This window comes from Periplaneta americana, chromosome 3 (assembly GCF_040183065.1).
Source record: "Periplaneta americana isolate PAMFEO1 chromosome 3, P.americana_PAMFEO1_priV1, whole genome shotgun sequence".
Classification (NCBI taxonomy): domain Eukaryota; kingdom Metazoa; phylum Arthropoda; class Insecta; order Blattodea; family Blattidae; genus Periplaneta; species Periplaneta americana.
Window position 1 is genome coordinate 72,093,860 of NC_091119.1, and position 20,624 is coordinate 72,114,483.

Here is a 20,624-nt window from a genome sequence, read left to right on the forward strand (position 1 = left end):
AACATGTGCAAAGAGTTTGAGTTTTACCTTATTATATATTTCGAGTTGACTTTTAAAAGGTGTAGCCCTCTATCACCTCGATAAAATTTTGTAGAGATATTCATTATACTTTTCTGAATACGACGTCGTGATTTTTTTCTGCAAACAGGTGCAGACAGAGTAGCTATTAATTAATTTCAGACACCATGCGCTCCGTAATCCGGAGAGCTGTTTACCAGATGTGGAACAAGAGCGAGAGAAAAGTGAAATTCTCAAATATAATTGAACATTTTGGTCTCAAAGATTACTCTGAAGACATTTTACAGTCAATAAAAAAAATGAATTAAATTTCTATGCTCGAAAATTCGATTACGGTGGGAGAAATACAGCAGAAATGAGAAAAATGTCTTAAAATATAATGCGCTATGTTTCAACCAAGATGCAAAGTCTGAAAATAAAATACATAATACGTTGCCATCTACTACAAAGCAATTCCAATTTGATTCTGCCAGTACAAGCATTCGAGGACGTCCACGTAAACTTTTCGGAGACTGAGCGAAGGATCAAAACAGAAAAAAAAAAACTAGTCCACATTTTAAAGAAAGATCGCCAGAAGAAAAGCTTTCTGTTGCCCATATGAATTTCAGAACTTCTAGGAAAAGAGATGCGGCCAATATTGTAGGAGAGTTTTCACTTGCATTACTTCAACGTGTGACAAAATGGAAAAAAAAGAAATAGTAAAAATTGATTTTGCAGGAACGACCAACAATTGTCACCTAATAAGGATCTCGCTTTGATTACTGATCTACAGTTGACCTCAAATCAATATAAATAATTAAGGGAAATACAAAATCTTGTAACAGTTAATTTAGATCCATCGTTTTACTTATTGCGAAACATTGAAGATAGGATAGGTTCAGGCATGTTGACATGACATGTTGTTGACATGATAAAACAAAGCAGTCGCAATAAAAACGATGCAAATACCGCAAGAATATTTTTCAGGGAGGTTTCCACTTTCGCATATATTACGGGAATAGATGGAAATCTAATAAGTCGTTTACACATAATATATCAGAAACCTTTATCATGCGGTTTTGCAATACTGATGAACGGGCACTTGACATGTATGCAAGGGAGACAAGGGAATTATATTTATGCTTGCACAAATAGTATTATATGCCTACAATCCTTTACAAACTCTTGGCTCATGGTCAGAAGGTCACAGGACACTATTATACTTACTGGCAAACTATCTGAGGAAGCCCAGGAAACGAGGAACAAATACTATATTAGACTTTTCAGAGAAGTCTTCGCAAGACACAAATACCGATCTTTTACTCAGGCTACTTATTTCTTTGGACCCTTACATCACCAGCTTAAAGAAATTAAGAAGAGGAAATTGCGGTCGATTTCAATAGTAGTGCTGCAGTTGTCTCCGAGCCTCCATTAGTCGGTGCTGTCAAAGGAGAGACTGGGAGCAAGGATACAGATTCTGATGGGGATGCATCTGACGTCCGAACAAGTAAGATATGTAGCAATATTCCTTCGCCTTACGCTTTCAATTTTAAGTGTATTCCACATTATGAACATTAATTCCACATTGTGAACATTAATTCCACATTGTGAACATTAATTTATTTTTTTGACTCGAATCGAAATTTTTTTTACAACATTACTATTTTTATTTTCAGTAAAAATAGTTGCTATTTTCATTTTCATTATTAGAAACTTATCCACTTCAATAATTGAAGGTACATAGTAAATTTTATGAAAATTGAGCGATTAGTTTTCGAGAAATGATTTTTGGCCGGCTAGACTCGCTAAATTACACACTGTGCGCTGTTGTAAACAGAGCACACAAAGTTTCAAAGATTACATCTTATCTTCATCAAGCGAAAGGGACGTGAGAAGAGAAAACTTAATGTGCCTATTCCTTGAAACGGTTACTTGATTAACTGACAAATGAAAACAGTTAGTTCGAAAGAAATAATCAAAGCAGGTAGATAAGCCAGATCAGTAGTCATTTTAGTTCGACATTCCCCGAAATTTGTATCCCGTTTACCAAAGGTGAAATTACAGTAATTAGTTCGTTCATAATCAGCGATGCAGAATACCAGCCTAGGCACGCTCTTACGCTCCTAGGATACACGCAATTCGTTCAGTGATGAATAAATTCCTGGAAAATATTCCCATTCCCAAGGAATATCCCCGAAAAATTCTCAGCTGCAAAATGGAAGACTTTTTTGTTTAAGAAAGTGGCATTACTGAAATTTCTGTTAACTACAGACTTTTCCATACGTAAAACGCAGGAAACCATTAAATACTAGTATATACCAGTGGTGGCCGATTGGCCGAGGCAAGTGAGGCTGGCCCTTAGTCACTGGCTTAAATGAACTCAAATTGTGTGTCTTTATATGTGTAACATATTATGTATTTCAATAAAGCATGTAGCGTTGTAGAAGTATTTGAAAACCTTGTGATACTTATGTAGACCTGTCTTGCAGTAAAATTTGTCTCTGAGGCCAGAAATTTTCGGGCCGGGACTGGCTTTTACATTTCGTATATATTTGCGAGTTTTGAGGTTGCACTAGAAATGCTGCAACTGAGGCCCAATTCTTCTGGGCCGGTCGGTGTCCACCTACGCACATTCTCTTTGTCCCATAGACCGGTCTGTTGTCAATGGTCGTCTGAAGGGTGGGAAGGGATGCGAATGAGGAAGTTGGAGAAACAGTGTTGGCTTATCTTCCTAAATAAGACGCTAATATTAACATGATTCTCGCTGTCTAGCAGGCGCGAGCCCCATTGTTCTCTTCGCTTGTGTCTCAATTTATGACATGCGATGGTGTTGTACTATTGTACTTCACAACTAGTACAGTAGAGAGTAGGGTCCAGTTTTTTTATATATTTTTAGTAGGTTATTTAGCGTCTGAATGATAATGCCGGTGAAATGTGTCCGGAGTCCAGCACCGATAGTTACCCACCATTTGCTCATATTGGATTGAGGGAAAACCCCGGAAAGAACCTCAGTCAGGTAACTTGCTCCGACCGGGAATCGAACCCGGGCCACTTGGTTTCGAGGCGAGACGCGCTAACCGTTACTCCACAGATGTGGTATGTATGTATTTTTTTTTTTGTATATCAGCATGCTCCATTACATTGGAGTAATACTACATGCTTTACATAAAATATTACAATAATTAGTTACATAATTTATGAGAACAAGATATTTACAATTTTGATTGCGATCTTGAAATTCTTATAGATACAAGTGTTGCCTAATTGTACTTCATGTATGTATGTATGTATGTATGTATGTATGTATGTAAGGTACCGAAATCTTTGCCGTTTGGGTAGTCGCATTGTTGCACTTTTTTGTTCTACTTACACTTATGAAGAGTTCTTCATCACGTTACTGCGCTAAGTAGAATTATTGATATTTGAGTAGCTTAATATCAAAGACGGACATCTGTCGTCTCCATAGTTTTGATCTAGAGGCAATTTTTTAATTCACAGTGTTCTTTGTAATATTTAACACAATTTATTTATAAATGTAGTGTTAGAGTTTGCTTATGGTTTCACTATAACTGGAAAGAGCATGAAAAATTGTATAAAAAAACCACAGCTATCTAAATTTCGATTGAGGTCAGATGTCCGTCTTTGATATTAAGTTACTCATTTGGTTTCTTTATTGAGCGTAGTTCGAAGACTGAGTCTGAATTTGAAAAGACTGACAGAAAAGAAATGCCACAGTGCAAGTGTCAATTTGTAGTAAAACAAAGAATGATGCAATCAGCTCCGATTTGCATTATGTTTACAACTGAGAAATGTTTGATTTATTTTATAGTTTAACAAATGGTATTATAAACGTGATATAATATTAATTATGAATTCTTAGTAAATATGTGAATAATAATAATAATAATAATAATAATAATAATAATAATAATAATACCTAAACTTTCTGTCATATTTTACAGTGATGCTGTGTTTAGAGGAGGCTTGTATTTCTAATAAATAAACACTCAAGCTCCACACTTACAGACTTCACTATGATACAGCGACAAGGTCAGCGGTTTTTTCTCGGGGTTCTCCCGATTCCCCATATTAGGTATCCACGTAATTCCGTTAACATTCCTCCATTTCATCTTCCCACAACATTTCCCGAAAGCCAGCTGGCGACACACGTACGGGGCTGGCTTAGTGACGAGGGAGAGATGGCTTGCTCGAAACGTGGGTATGCAGCGAACCTTAGTGTAGTCAGGTGGCAAGGGTTTGGGAATGCGCTTTGCGCTTACAAGCAAACATTCTCATGGGGGCACATAAAAAAGTTATTTTTTTTCTTCCACCATGTTAATAATGTCAAAGCAAGTGCTTATACAAATTTTGGCCACTCGACCGCAATTACGAGGCAGTCCAGAAAGTAATTTTCCCTGGGGCCATTTACAGAAAAAAGTACAATTTCATGTAAAGATTTATTGGAACACACACAGCAATTGTTGCGCTATTTTTCAACATATTGTCCACCAGAACTGAGACATTTGCCATACCGTGGGATAAACAGAGAGGTGCCAAACACGACACAAGGATACAAAAATTTATCCCATGGTATGACAAATGTCTCAATTCCAGTGGGGAATATGTTGAAAAATATCACAAGTTTAGTATTGCTGTATCTGTTCCAATAAATCTTTCCGTGAAATTGTATTTTCGTTCTGTAAATGTCCTCAGGTAAAATTACTTTCTGGACGACCTCGTAATTGCGGTCGAGTGGCCAAAATTTGTATAAGCACTTGTTTCGACATTATTAACATGGTGGAAGAAGAAAAAAATAACTTTTTTTATCTGCCTCCATCAAAATGTTTGCTTGTTAGCTTTCGCAGTGCTAGGTCATAGTGACACTTCCAGAAAATTCCATTCACTATGACACAAAACATTACTATTTTAGATATCTGCCAATCAGCTGAAATGCAACCTTCGGATGTTTAGGTTCGTGGAAACACTGCTGGAGCACGTGGCACTGATGTGCAATATATCGAGATAAAATGCGATATATAATAATGAAGAAAATGTGGAATACGAGTGCATGAATTTCAGGCCCCTTTCTTTTAAGCGATGAAATGACTTTGGTCCAGATAGATTTGCTTTTTCCGACTACTGTGATAAGTGTCTTTGGCATAAGGGCGACGACACTACCCCATAACGACTTTCTTTCCTGAAAAATGTTTCAAGACTCAAAAACTTCGGAAACCCATGTGTTGGACTATAAATCTATCGCACATATCGTCGTTGTTCGGCAATAACTCCTATGTGACATATTTATCCATTTTCAGATTTTTCTTCTTTTAAATAACTTAAATAATGATACAGCAAATAATAAAATCTCCTGTATGTAATTATATTTATTTCTTTCGAAAATGTAAGAATTCACAACCTCTTATGCACTACTGCCATACAAGAATGCGTTTTTTTCTTCCTATTGAAAAATTTCATATTTTGTACATAGAAGTTATTGCAGGAACGAAGACGATATACTAATTTGCACACAGAAGTGCGGCTCTAGTGATATAATACAGAACTATGCGGAAAGTCGCGGGTTCAGTTCTTGACAGGTCAAAGATATTCTCCATTGATCTTTCCTCCAGCTACACTATGACATTGGGATTTATTTAAAATGACAGAAATAAGTACCCGGAGTATTTTCTTGGTAAGCACGTAGGACTGACTGGCTAAGGTCAAAGTGTAGTTAATATCTGTTCTTATCACCTTAATTCTAATCAAACACAACACTCCACCCTTACCACCATGGTTGTTGACAAGTAAATCATGCCCACTTTTATTTAACTTTACCTTTAAATATTTACTCTATGGGATAAACCTGTTCTTATCGACTTAATCCAAATTCTAGATAAATGGAAAAAGATGTTAACCTTAACCTTCATGGCCTGTAATAGGGATACCTTTTTATTATATATTTCAGTAAATGAGCCATTGTTGGCGACATAAGTCGGCCAGTTCGTCACATGATTATCTTTTATGAGTATATTTCATCATGGGAGTATAGTGTAAACAGAGTGCTCAGAAAAGTGGATATTGCAGTTTAATTAACATTTCACAGCTATATTCATACGATCACAGTTCTTTTACATTTATATAGCTTTCTTACAACTTTCGATTCCGGATGGTAGCGGGGTTTATCTCATAGATAGGGATCCCATTCGTCCCATTTTCCCACGACAATTCCAGTTTTTAATAAAGAGTCCCGGTGCCCCGATAAACTTCACCTCGGTCATGAAGAGTCCCGGTTGTTTTCGTTATTTCGTAATTACTCTATTCAAACGCTCCCCACGATAAATTTTAATAACTGTTGACTGTAAAATGTTTTCAGAGCAACCTTTGAGACCAAAATGTTCAATTCTATATTCGAGAATTTCACTTTCACTCGTTCTTTCTCCACACCTCGAAAACAGCTCTTGTTACAGAGCGCATGATGTCTGAAAACAATAGTTATACTACAGTATATGCGTCTGGCTGCAGAAAAAAATCACGTTTTGCTCAGAAAAGCATAATGAATAGCTGCACAAAATTTTATCGAAAATTTTTTTAAAATTCAACTCAAAACAATGTAATAAGGTAGAACTTCGATACTGTGTACATCTTTATTCAGACATTTATTCTAGACAATGAGATAATAATTTTGAGCAAAAGAATTAGTTGATTTGTAAGTATAGGCCTATACCTTCTTATAATATATCTACACTGTGTATTAGAGAAAAATATATTAACTTCCTCACTTTGCATCATCCAAACACAAACTGCGCGCCTGCCTCTGCAGTATAGTCTAAATCAGCGGTTCCCAAAGTGTGCTCCGCGGAGCCTTTAGGGCTCCGCGAATGATTCTCAGGGGCTCCGTCCGCGGAATTTATGAAGATGACAAAAATTGCTAATTCCATCTAGTCTCTAGCGGGAAAAACAGAAACTACTTCCATCAAGCTAAAAAATACTTTCTGAGAAAGTAGTTTGCGTTCTTCTTGCTACATGGAAGCATTAATATTAGATCTATTCGTCTTCAACTGACTTCTATGACACCGGACATTGACAAACTCTGTCGCAAGAAACAGGCACATTATTCACATTAACTTCGGGTGGGTCGACCTGGTTGGCGAGTTGGTATAGCGCTGGCCTTCTATGCCCAAGGTTGTGGGTTCGATCCCGAGCCAGGTCGATGGCATTTAAGTGTGCTTAAGTGCGACAGACTCATGTCAGTAGATCTACTGGCATGTAAAAGAACTCCTGCGGGACAAAATTCCGGCACATCCGGCGACGCTGATATAACCTCTGCAGTTGCGAGCGTCGTTAAATAAAACAAAACAATTTAAAAAACTTCGGGTGTACATGTTACATTGTAACATTTTTAAAATATCTTAACTACGTGTTAATATCATTTTGTAGATTTAAATAAATTATATCCAGTACTTATTTACTATTTTTTCCTTTATATATATATTCATACTTCCGTTTATGTATCGTGTGAAATATGCTTCATAGAACGTAGACAGATAAAACTAAAAAGTAAACATTTCTTGGGGCTCCACGAGAAACTTTTGCTTCATAAAGGGCTCCGTGGCTGAAAAAGTTTGGGAACCGCTGGTCTAAATCATACCTGTACAAACAGCGCTCAACGAGCTCGCGCGCTCCTTCGGAGCGAGAGAGCCGTGTTTACCGCTCGCCGAAACGGAGAGGAAGATACGTCAGAATGACATAGACTTGCTATAGGTAGAGGAGAGGAAAGCGACCACTCAGTTATCTAGTGGAGTGCAGTGTGTAGGCCTATTCTCAGTAATTGTTTGATGTTGCTTACCTACTGCTACAGTACAGTATGGAGGAATCTAAAAGACGGAACATAACATTTAACATTTAACGATTTACAGCTCGAAATTATTGATCTTCAATGTGACCTAAGGGCTAAATATCATTTGAATAATACTACTACCCCGGTTGAGTTTTACAAGACTAAACATCAGCAATAATATCCACGACTACACAAGCTAGCTGTGAAAATGATTGCTATGTTTGGCTCAACATTTATATTTCTGAGCAACTGTTTTCTATAATCAACTTTAATAAAGGCAGACATCGAACATCTGTAACTGATGTTTCATTACGATCAGTAGGCTACTGTTCCTTTCAGCTGCCAACAGCATAAAACCCCATTTTGATGTAGTGATAAATAAAAATATAACAAAATGATATTGTACATAAGTAGCTATAGAATTTCTATTATTTCTGTAAAATAAATATTTCTTTATTAATTAATATTAGTCCAAGATAGGTTTGCAAACACTGAACGGGAATTCACTTCATTAACACTGGTAATAGTACTTCCTTTTGTGTACATTTTATACGAGATCACCCCTTCTTCCAGTCCGCCCTTATACAGAGTGCAGCTAATATCTGCATTCCGCTCATGAGCTGTGAGCCGGCTCGGAGAGGGCAAACCTTGTGCAGGCCTGGTCTAAATGATCTTACCAAAGAAATACAACTTTCGCTTTGTATGAGAGTCCCTACCAGATGTAAACATGTGTCCACACTTGGATATTATATTGTGGATAGGGATGAGCGTAAACGATATTTTCAAGTATCTGTGACTTTTGTCGGTGATTTTGTCACACCGATATTTTTATAATACAGTATTGATAAGTAAGCATAATATGCATGAATTATACCGATATTTTGTCACACCGATACAAATTAACTGGAAATATTAAAGAGCAGTGAAATATAAATAAGATTTCTGTATACATGCCGCATATCAGTGATTTATATGGGAAAATCCAACAAATAAATTATGTACACGTACTATTAACAAATAAATACTTACCAATTGAACAGTAACGTGTCAAAAGTTAACCTCATGTACCAAGAGGTTATATTGTAGGTAATGAATCAGTTGATAATTTTTAAATAATGTAGTTGGGTATAGAGAAATTGATGTTATGTGATTATTTTCATCGTTTTAAAACTTGATCCTTTTTATTAGTGGATAAATTATTTCAAGTCGTGAATTAACATAATATTGAGTCAAAGAATAAAATTAATGAAACATAAGTATTCGAAAAAAAATTGAAAAATAATTACAGAACAGTTGTTCAGACAGAATTATACACAAGATAAGTACTGGTAACCAATGGTGTTATTATTTAAATCGTTCAATCACTACATTATGTATAATAATATGGTGAAACTAGCGCTGAAGTAGTTTCGGCGATTTCGGAAGTGAAAATCGTTTAATTTATAGGGGATTTTTTGTAGAGATGGAGTTCATCGTATATGCAAGCCATAACAAAGCTTAAACTAACCAAACCTGACCTGTCACAGATTCGAATATGCAAGGTGTATAAGCGGAATACGAAGGAAACTACCTCAACGCTTGCCCACCATATTATATACAATAAAAAGAGCAATTTTAAGACGATGAAAAATAATCACATAACCTCAATTTATCCATAACCAACTACATTTAAAAATCATCAACTGATTCGGTAACTATCCAGAAAAGCTACACCAAATAAACGCATATTTTTTTTTCCTTCACTGGCTTTTGTGATATATATATATATATATATATATATATATATATATATATATATATATATATAGTGGTAAACACGTGGTCTTAGTTTGCAGCCACAAATACTTTCAACAAAAATAATTTGATATCTGTAATGCATCATTGTAGTCCCTCCTCATTTGTTACTTATTACTAAAGCCCGGATTTCTAAGCAAAATACATATTCTTTTCCACACTTTTAAAGGTAAGCAGAAAGATTATACTTCGTAAGACACACCTAGATACGCAGTTTTAACTATGTTTGTTAGTAGGCTACCTACTTATAAAGGCTTATTTCGCAGGAAAACGTTTTTGCTTACTTATTTTACTATTTTTAATTAAAACAGCATATTTTTTACCCAAATCTGTAATTTTAAAAGTGCATATTTCACTCCTAGCCGTCATTTATCACTGATTGCCTTTTTTTATTGGTTAATAAAAAAAATTAACTTCAGTCGAAGGCGTAAGAAAGCAATGCTAGAGTATGACCCAGGATGTTGTTAAATAATACAGAGTAGTTCTAATTAGGAGAGAACCTTCTTGGGATTCCCCGCGAAGCTTCTGCGATTAGGCAGTATAAAGACGTGGATCTTCTAGTTTTCAGCATGAAGAAAGTGTTTATAAAGTCACCGATTAGAATTTAAAAATTTCGTGAACCCCTTCCAAATTTATCTTCATCTCCTCAGCCAGTCTACCTGGATGGGGTACGTGGTTACAGGCTATGTCATACTACGAGAAACAATTTAGTGAAGTGAAATATGTTTTGAATTCCCTAAATGCAGAAGATGCAGTTAGCATTGCCACACCCCGCGAATGTTTTGCTAAAAACGGCATCCAAGAAAATATTCAATACATCCATAACCGTTTCTTCAAAATACCCGAAATTTTAAAGCAGTTGGAAGCTCGAAATAATTCCTTGGAACATTCACTTTCTCTGATAGACGAAATTTCGGTAGCATTATCTTCAGAAACACATGGGGTTGCAAATATTGCGTTCGACAAACTCAGTCAGGTATTACAGAAAAATTCCGGTTACAAAACACTGTGTCAAATTTCTAAAAAGATATCTGGTGAAGAAACAGGTATTGAAGAGGAATTCATCGAAGAACTGTGGTGTTTTTCACATGTGCCTGTGACGTCATGCGACGTCGAAAGAACATTTCACTGTACAAATCATTTTTCCCTGACAGACGCAGGAGTTTCACACAGGAAAATCTCAGGATGACCTTCCTTGTATACTGCAACAGCTTCAATAAGGTAAGAGTTCTACGAAACAAATAATATAACATCATATTTCCTTGTATTCGTTTTTGCTTATTTTTAGAATTTTTTTTAATAATGACATATACATAAAAACGTTACATTAAAATACCCGAAAGAGCAAAGCTCGTGTTCGGGGACAGTTCCGTCATACATACTTTGCAGACAAAATACTTAAGAAAAAAGCTCACATAAAGATGATAATAAAATTAGTAAATAATAATACTAGTAATAACTGAGTGAAAAAAGAGACGATGCTGAGATTGTTGGATTAATATTAAATTATTATTAGTAGTATAATTAGTGCAGGTCATGTTGATATAGTAACCAAGATAAAATAGAAAAATACACTTAGGATAGAAATAAACTTGTTTTACAATACATGGTACATAATATATATACAGGGAAGTCTGTCATATAATTTTTTTAATTCTGGATCTGAAAATTTCAATGCTTAAAATAGTCAATTCTGGATGTAATTTTATTATCGAATTATATAGACGTGGACCATAATTTGTACTGTGTAGTAAAGCAGCAGATGTGAAATATTTAGGTTCAACTAATTTAAGAATTTCATTTCGTCTTGTATTATGAGCATGTGGCTGAGGTACAAATTTCATTCTATTTTTATGATAAAACTTCATTAAAGAGTATTTACAAATTTGGTCAATTGTAAAAACATTCAATTCGGAATGGATCAAATTTGTTGGATAATCCAGTCGCCTTTTCAAACAAATTTTGATGCTTATTTTCACAATTTCTCATGCGTATTTGCTTGTTTATTTTATTGTTTGATTGTGCTTAGAAATCCGGGCTTTATTTATTACAAACATGAATTACTAGGGAAATTAGCAGTTTCCCTGGTATTTCTTCCGGATCTCTCGAGTGTTATATTTGTAACAAGTAGGGAAAGGGGTGGGGGTGTACCCCATTTGTAAATTCATACATTCAGACAGGTTTATTGGTATACTCAATTAAAAATAAAGGCATCTAATTAATGTTGTCCTTATTAACTCATATAGGGTAAACATTGGTAATTTCGTGGTAGTGGTTATTTCGTGATACTTTTTCTTTGCTCTTTTGTGAACTAACCAATGGTGTTACGAGATCCAAATTTCCGCCAAGGGATTGTATATGTTGTCCAGTTTCCAGAAACATACAGCTAAGCTTTGTGTGACTATTGTAGTTGCTTCTGTGAGTTTTTATGTTTGGAGAGAGCAAGTTTGCGTCGACTTCTCAGGCATACAAATTTTGTGGATGTTTGTAATTACATTACAGGCATATTATTAAAGGTATGCATATGATATTTGGTACAAAGATTTATTGTATCTTCATGAAATTTTAGGTAATGTTTTTGGAATTTTAGATACATCCGTAGTCGCCATATAGGCTTAGCTTTACTGATAGAAATCTTAGCTGTTTCAGGCGAAATTTTGTTGAGCATTAAGTGTTAAAATTTTTAAAATAGTATAAAATGTATTACAATAGGAATTTTAGAAATCTGAAGACAAGATGTGATACAAAAAAGAAAATGGAGAAGCAATGGGTTCATTATAGCTTCTGTTTGATTTGTTATCATGCTAAGTGCCAATGATAAGTGCTAGATGACTTGTAAGAATTGTGACAGAAGATGGAACATGGCTCCTCCATTTTGGACCGGAGACAGAGGCAGACAATGGAGTGTCATCATGCAAATTCACCAAAGAAATAGAAATTCAAAAGTACACCTTCGGCAGGAAACGTTATGGCTACTGTGTTTTTCGATTCAGAAGGACTCTTGCTTGTGGACATCATGCCACACGGAACCACCATTAATTCTGACGGGTATGTTGCAACTCTCAAGAAACTTCAAGTTCGACTGAGTCGTCTTCGACGACATCGGGAGAAGCAGGATGTTCTCCTATTGCACGACAACGCACAGCCATATGTCAGTCACAAGACTACAGACCAGATCAGAAAATTCGGATAGACAACACTGAAAAATCCGCCTTACAGTCCTGAACTGGCACCGTGCGATTACCATCTCTTTGGTAAACTGAAGGATCCCTTCGCGGAACGAGGTTGTGCACGCTGCTAAAGAGTGGCTCAGACGTGTTGGTCCAGACTTTTACCGTGCTGGTCTGCAGGCCCTCGTTCCTAGGTTACGTAAGGCAGTTGAAAGGGACAGGGATTATGTGGAAAAGTGACATTTTGTTCCTTAAGGATGCATCTACATTATGTGAAAATAGCAAAGCTGTAGGATAAAAATATAATTTTTAAACAAACGTTATGCATTACTTTTGGAGTTACCCTAGTAAATAGGCTATAGTAAAGTCCGTAATAAAAGTGTTCACCCTTTCAGTGCAAAGAAGATCCCTTTTTAATTTCAATTTTTACTTTGATTTTATTCTTATTATGTGTTGATATGTATTTCTATGTTTTCTTGCTATGAATATTAGACGGAATTACTATGTTTGAAGTCTTGTAACAATAAATGAGAATTTCATTTGACTTTAATGAATTTTTCCACAATTCTTCTACCTCTCACGAAATTATCAATGCAATATCATGAAATTACCAAGGTTATCACGAAATAACCAACCTTTCAACTTAAGTTGTAAAAGTGGTTTTTGGCACATATTCAAGAACGTATCCAATCTTTTATGTCTCCAGATTTGTACAGCAAGTTATCGTCTTTTAGATGAAAAAATCGGAATAAGGATATATTTACACATTTATATTTTAAATTAGTTTTCATGAAATTATCACGAAATTACCAATGTTTATCCTACAGTAATTAACATAAGTAGCCTAAGCCTTAAGAACTATTTAGAGTGTACACCTCTATTTTGAACACTATAAATGTCGGAAATTCTTTCGTTTAAAACGCTGTGATTTTCATTACTTTTCAGGTATGTCAAGCTTAATCTAGCTAGAAATAGACTGTTTTGTCTCGTTCGGTTCTAATATTATAGGTTCTGTCGTTTGCTTGTAAGAAATAGTTCGAAAGTTCGAAAGGGCTTAACGTTCAGTGACGCAGAGTGAATTAACATGATTTACGTTTGATGACCATTATTTTCAAATGTAATTCATTATCCTGTTTATGTGTAAATGTAGGCCTATTTTGAAAGTGTGCAAGGGCAATGAGAACGTTTTGATGGAGCAAGTCTGCCACACGTCAGACCTTTTTGGAATTTATCAAATTGCCCATTTTTGCTAACTAGCCCATATTATTATATTTAAAACTTGAAAATTACATGCAAGTTGATGATTTTAACAATATCTAGACAAATATCACTAAATATTAAGTTCAGAGCATTGATTAGGCCTATTAATTGGAGTGTAGTAACACCCCACACGAGTACTAATGTTAGGAAGCACTGCGCGACTTCCTAAGAGTTAATAACCATAAACATAATGAACTTGTTACAAATAATTTTATTTTAAGTTTAATTATTTTACATACATTGGTATGTTCGTGTTAGAGCTATACATTGAAACTGGATCATACATAAATGAGAGAAGTACAAGTAAAATTATTACAAACTAGCCGTACCCGTGCGCTCCGCTGCACCCGTTATAAATAAATATAAAGTAATTACATAATTAAAATAGGACATTTGATCCAGGGAACATTCGTGTTTGATAGAAGCATAAATCGTTTAATATGTTACTTAATTTAAATTGTATTTAGAATATTAAAATGCGATCATTTTGATAATGTTGTGGGCTGCTTTAATTATTCAGTTTGTAATTAAAAATGTAACTGAAAAAATATTGTTACTACGTAAAAAGTGGAAAATACATATCTATACTAATCTAATAATAATTTTTAGTAGGTTATTTTACGACGCTTTATCAACAGCTTAGGTTATTTAGCGTCTTAATGGGATGACGGTGATAATGCCGGTGAAATGAGTCCGGGGTCCAGCACCGAAAATTACGCAGCATTTGCTCATATTGGATTGAGGGAAAACCCCGGAAAAAACCTCAACCAGGTAACTTGCCCCGACCGGGAATCGAACCCGGGCCACCTGGTTTCGCGGCCAGACGCGCTGACCGTTACTCCACAGGTGTGGACGTCTAATAATAAATCTGTAGCCGAAATTTTTCTGGTAATTTTCGATTTTCCAAAAATAATTGGTCCTAACATATATAATTAACCACCCTGAAACCGAAAATCGCTTTTTTGACATGTTTGTTTGTATGTCTGTCTGTCTGTCTGTATGTTTGTTACCTTTTCACGCGATAATGGCTGAACGGATTTCGATGAAAATTGTAATATAAATCAAGATCGTTGTAACTTAGATTTTAGGCTATATGGCATTCAAAATACATTTAAAAGGGGGGTTATTAGGAGGATTGAATTAAATAAATCGAAATATCTCGCTTATTATTGATTTTTGTGAAAAAATGTTACAAACAAAAGTTTCTTTAAAAATAATTTGCGATAACTTTTATTCCTTAAAAAATTTTGATAGACTGATTAAAGAGATAAATGAGTTTTAAAATTAAAATAACTGCCATCTAAGGTCGTGTAATGAATTAAAAAACAAATGACTTCGTCTATAAGGGGTCTTGGACAGCAACAATCCAAAGCTATGAAGGATAGCCTACAGAGAATGTTTCTGTGTTTGTATGAAGTAATATCGGAAGCTAAATTAACCGATTTGTATAATTAATTATTATTTCACCATTGGAAAGTGTAGTTTCTCTAGATGGACATAATGCTATAATGTTATTACAGTAACTTCTGATATAATATAATATAATATGTATTATTATATAATATAATTTAAGTTATTTGAAGGATTCAGAACCATAGTGGGCCAAGAGCCATTTACTGAATACGTAGAAAACAAGGGTTAAAAATTAAGTTATTACCATAATTCAATGGAAACCTATAACAAGTAAAATAAAATATACACATTAAATCTAAATTATGTCAATCTTCATTAAACTATGGTTGCATGTAATAAAAATTAAGAAACATGTTAAAGGAATTGTCATTGCACCAAATGAGTGTCTCTGGACCAAAATGATCGCATTTTAATTAGGTATTAAAATACAATTTAAATTAAGTAACATATTAAACGATTTATCCATCTATCAAACACGAATGTTCCCTGGATCAAATGTCCTATATTAATTATGTAATTACTTTATACTTATTTCTAACGGGTGCAGCGGAGCGCACGGGTACGGCTAGTTAGAAATAAATACCTGTGGTGAAATATCGGCCATCTCTAATTGTGGAGTGTTATAAACACGTCTATACAGGGTTAGTTAAAAGTCCCGCACCGCCTAAATAACTTTTGAAGCATGTGGTTCAGTGACATGAAACTTGATATGTGTGGATAACCATATACTAAGAACTCAATAATGGTATTACCGAGTTTTTTCTACTTCCGGCTTAACCGGAAGTAACTCCAACTCTCTTATTTTAAATGGAACACCGAATGTTTTTTTCATTTTTGAATAAAGCTCATTAAGATTCAGTGACATGAAACTTGATATGTGTGGATAACCATATACTAAGAACTCAATAATGGTATTACCGTGTTCTTTCTACTTCCGGCTTAACCGGAAGTAACTCCAACTCTCTTATTTTAAATGGAACACCGAATGTTTTTTTTTTTTTTTTTCCATTTTTGAATAAAGCTCATTAAGAGCTTTTCAAAAAGTATCCACACTTGAAACTTCTATACAAATTCAGTGTTGCTTTAAAAAAAACATAAAATTGCAAGTAAGACAAATAATACGAGTAAAACGCTTCTTTTGTTTACTGTGATTTGACTATCCTTTGTTTATATTCATGGAATATGAGTAAAACGCTTATTTTGTTTACTGTCATTCGATTGTTCATTGTTTATATCCAGGGAAAGAATTCAAATTTTAATGACTTTCGGCTATGGAGACAGACAACGATCTCATCGAGAGGCGGCGAATTTATTTAATTGTATGCATCCGGATCGCAATCCAATTTCACATACAACAGTGACAATGAACGTAAGGAAATTCACTGAAACTGAAAGTGTAAAGGACTTACCAAGATCAGGTTGCCCGAAATGTGCAACTGATGATAATACTTCATTGGACGTCCTCCTCCGTATGCAAAGAAATCCATAAGTATCTACTACAAATTTGGCGTTTTAAATCTAATATAAGCCAAAGTTCCGAGATGAAAATCCTTACAAGCGCCAAGCAACATCCTTATAAAATGCAACTTTTGCAGGAACTCTCAGAGGACGAGGACAGAAGAATGCAGTTTTATGAATTTTATTAACGATGGAGCGCATTAACAAAAATCCGGCTTTTCTTAGACAAATTGTATTCTCAGATGAAACCAAATTCTGCCTGCATGGATTTGTCAACAGACACAATTGCCGATACTGGTCAGGCGTAAATCCACAATGAATGGAGGAGAACCACACGCAGTAACTTAATGTTTGGGCTTATATGATTGGTGGCCATATTATTGGTTCTTTCTTCTTTAGAGAAACGCTAAATTCTAATAGATACTTGGATTTGCTCCAAAATCAAGTAGTACCGGCCATCGCAAACTTGTTTCCACATCTAGCCAACCATAGTCTACCCAGAAATGACATCTATTTCCAACAAGATGGAGCTCCAGCTCACTATGGACAGAATGTTCGTGAGAATTTAGACCAGGTTTTTCACAACGATAGATTGGTAGGAGATGTCACATAGTGGCCAGCTAGATACCCAGAGTTGTCGCATTTGGACTTCTTTTTGTGGGGCCATTTGAAGTCAGTAGTATATCGAGAAAGACCCAACAACTTAGAAGATCTGGAGCATCGAATAATGGAAATGGTGCAAGATATTCCTAACACCTGGTTAAATCATTCCTTTAATGGTTTCTATGATCGACTGACACATTGTCAAGCAGCTGAGGGCTACCAGTTTGAACACAGAATTTCAAAGGTGAGCTGTTAAGGAAGAAGTATTTTATTATTTTAATATTCGATACACTTTTCTGTTTTCTTGACTTAGCAACACTGAATTTGTACAGAAGTATCAAGTGTGGGTACTTTTTGAAAAGCTAATAATGAGCACTATTCAGAAATAAAAATATATATTGGGTGTTCCATTTAAAATAAGAGAGTTGGAGTTACTTTCGGTTAAACCGGATGTAGAAAAAACTCGGTAATACCATTATTGAGTTCTTAGTATATGGTTATCCCCACATACCAAGTTTCATATCACTGAATCACATGCTTCAAAAGTTATTTAGGTGGTGCGGGACTTTTAACTAACCCTGTATAAGTATTTAGCATTAAATACAAATGTAAAAAAAAATATTTTTGGCAGGCTAGCTGCCTGAAGTTACACACTGTACGTCGTGGCTATCAGCGTGATCCTTGTGGTTTATATCGTGATCCTTATCGTGGCCCTTGTTGTCCATATTGGGTTTTCATTGTGATCCTTATCGTGGTCCATGTCATGATTCTTATCGTGGCCCTTGTCATTGTCCCTGTCTTCGTCTCTGTCCTTGTCGTGGTCCTTATAATAGTCGTTGTCTTTGCCGTGGTCCTTATTGTGGTTCTTGTCTTTCTCGTAGTCCATATCATGGTCCAGGTTCTTGTGATCTTTATCGTGGTCATTTTTTTATTTTTCGTGGTCCTTGTTGTCTTTGCCATTGTCCTAGATTTGTCATTTCATAATAACGTAATCAGGGACCTGTATACAGAAATGGATCGACAACTGATAAAACTATGACTGGTATTTTGGAATATGGTGAAAATACACATGCACGGCCAGATGTCTCCCTCCATGGCTATACCAATACCGTGTGAACCGCGATGTAGAACTCAGACTTTCGCATCACAAGAGTCGTCTCAATGTATAATAAGACTGCAGGTGTGCTAGAGAAATATGGTAACTACTATGTATTACTACAGGGTGAGCCAAAGAAACGGGAGATTTTTTAAATAGTGAAATTAAGATTTAGATATTGCACTATCACCATTAAATCAAGAAAAATTCGTTCCGGCACCGGGAATCGAACCCGGGACCTCTCAGCTCTGCGCGCTGAGGGCTCTTCCCAACTGAGCTATGCCGGAACACGATCCACAGTGTCGGTCGAACTCCTTTCATTGTACTGTTTTACGGCTTACTACCTGTATTTCAACCTATGTAAGTCAATATGCAGGAGCGCATATTTAAATGACTTTTATGGCCATATTCAACAACAGTTTGTGATAACTGTTAACATTTAAGACATCAAATATTCATTATATGAGGTCTCGCCATCCTCATTGAATATTAACACGACTACTATGAAGTAGAAAGAGCCCTCAGCGCGCAGAGCTGAGAGGTCCCGGGTTCGATTTCCGGTGCCGGAACGAATTTTTCTCTATTTAATGGTGATAATACACATTGACTACTTGAGATGATAATGCTAGCGAAATGAGTCCAGGGTCTAGTGCCGAAAGTTATCCAGCATTTGTTCTTAATAGGTTGAGGGGAAACCCCGGAAAAACATCAACTAGGTAACTCGTCCCAACCAGGATTTGAACTCAGCCCGCTCGTTTCAAGTTCAGGCAGGCTAACCGTTACTCCAAAGCGGTGGATCCATCGTTGTACACCAGTCCAATGACCTATGTAAATAAATTGCAACAATCAGGCTAAACAATGACAATGAATCTAAGCCTACTCAAATAATCCATATATTACAAACAAAATTATAATCTTCCGTTTCTTTGATGATCTGCCATCATGTAAACGCAGATAATTGTCAAGTGAAAAAGAACTCTTTCTTGTTGGTAATATCAATGGACACGACAGTCAGGTCTTTCAGCATATTCTAATCTGAACTTCGTACGTTGACAGTTCTGCACACCCACAACTAAAACCCATTTACCACATGCGGGACATACACTATTACATACCTCTTATTATTACTGCTTGGAAATATTGAGGGATCCGGCCTGAGAGAATTTTTTGGAGGCTCTAGCTCTTTTGGATGCCTAGATTCGACGCCTATGCTAGGCGACATAAATGGCAGCTACCGTAACATATCTTGCCCAGCCAGCCGGGGCATAATCCCATGCTATAATCAGTTATCGGAAGAAACGAACAAGAGGAAACCCAGGTGCATACAAGATCGACACGACCATGGAACGTGCCTCAAAAGCTGCATTTACAGCTCTGTCTGGCCACCTGCATTTCGCCTAACGCAGTGTATAATTCCAGCTTCATTTCTAGTTGAAAATTAGCTACAATCACTCCTGCCTGGCCGTAACCTAAACGTTAATCGTCTGTTCCCGAAACGGCATTTTTCTAACATTTTTTTGTAATTACGAAATTCACTGCACAGAATTCCAGGCAAAACTCTAAAAAGGAGTATCACAAAACAGCTAAGGACCTTATATTATATAATACTGAGTTCCTGCAAGACAATGTAATTGAGGACCGTTTTTCCAAAACTCGTCTTCTTAAAAAATTGACAAAATGAGTCATACACTGCATCACATACTTGAAATAGCCCTCCTTTATCCTATGCAATAAGTTTTTTCAGAACTCTTTCCCCCTTTCAGTGGGATTAAATTGTAAAGTTCAGTTGTTTTTTGAAAAACTCTCTTCCTATTACTCGAGGATTATATATAGGGTCATTCCATATCAAATCAACAAGGCACTCAACCCGACCGACTCAGATTTCTTTCAAAATTTGAGGGTTTGTTTTACCTGCCGCGCTAACTAAAACTGCCGAGTTTCATATGTCCTGTGCTTTTCGTTTTCTGTCAGTGGCGTTTCAAACATTAAGAAAAATCAC

At 35.8% G+C, this 20,624-nt stretch overlaps 1 protein-coding gene and 1 non-coding gene across 2 annotated transcripts in view; both read right to left on the reverse strand.

Annotated features, from left to right (window-relative positions):
• Nucleotides 1–20,624, reverse strand: part of N (neurogenic locus Notch protein) — a 433,061-nt gene that overhangs the window by 192,030 nt on the left and 220,407 nt on the right. The window lies entirely within an intron of this gene.
• TRNAC-GCA (transfer RNA cysteine (anticodon GCA)) lies at nucleotides 18,837–18,912 on the reverse strand. Its single transcript has one exon. It is a non-coding gene; the product is annotated as a tRNA-Cys (tRNA).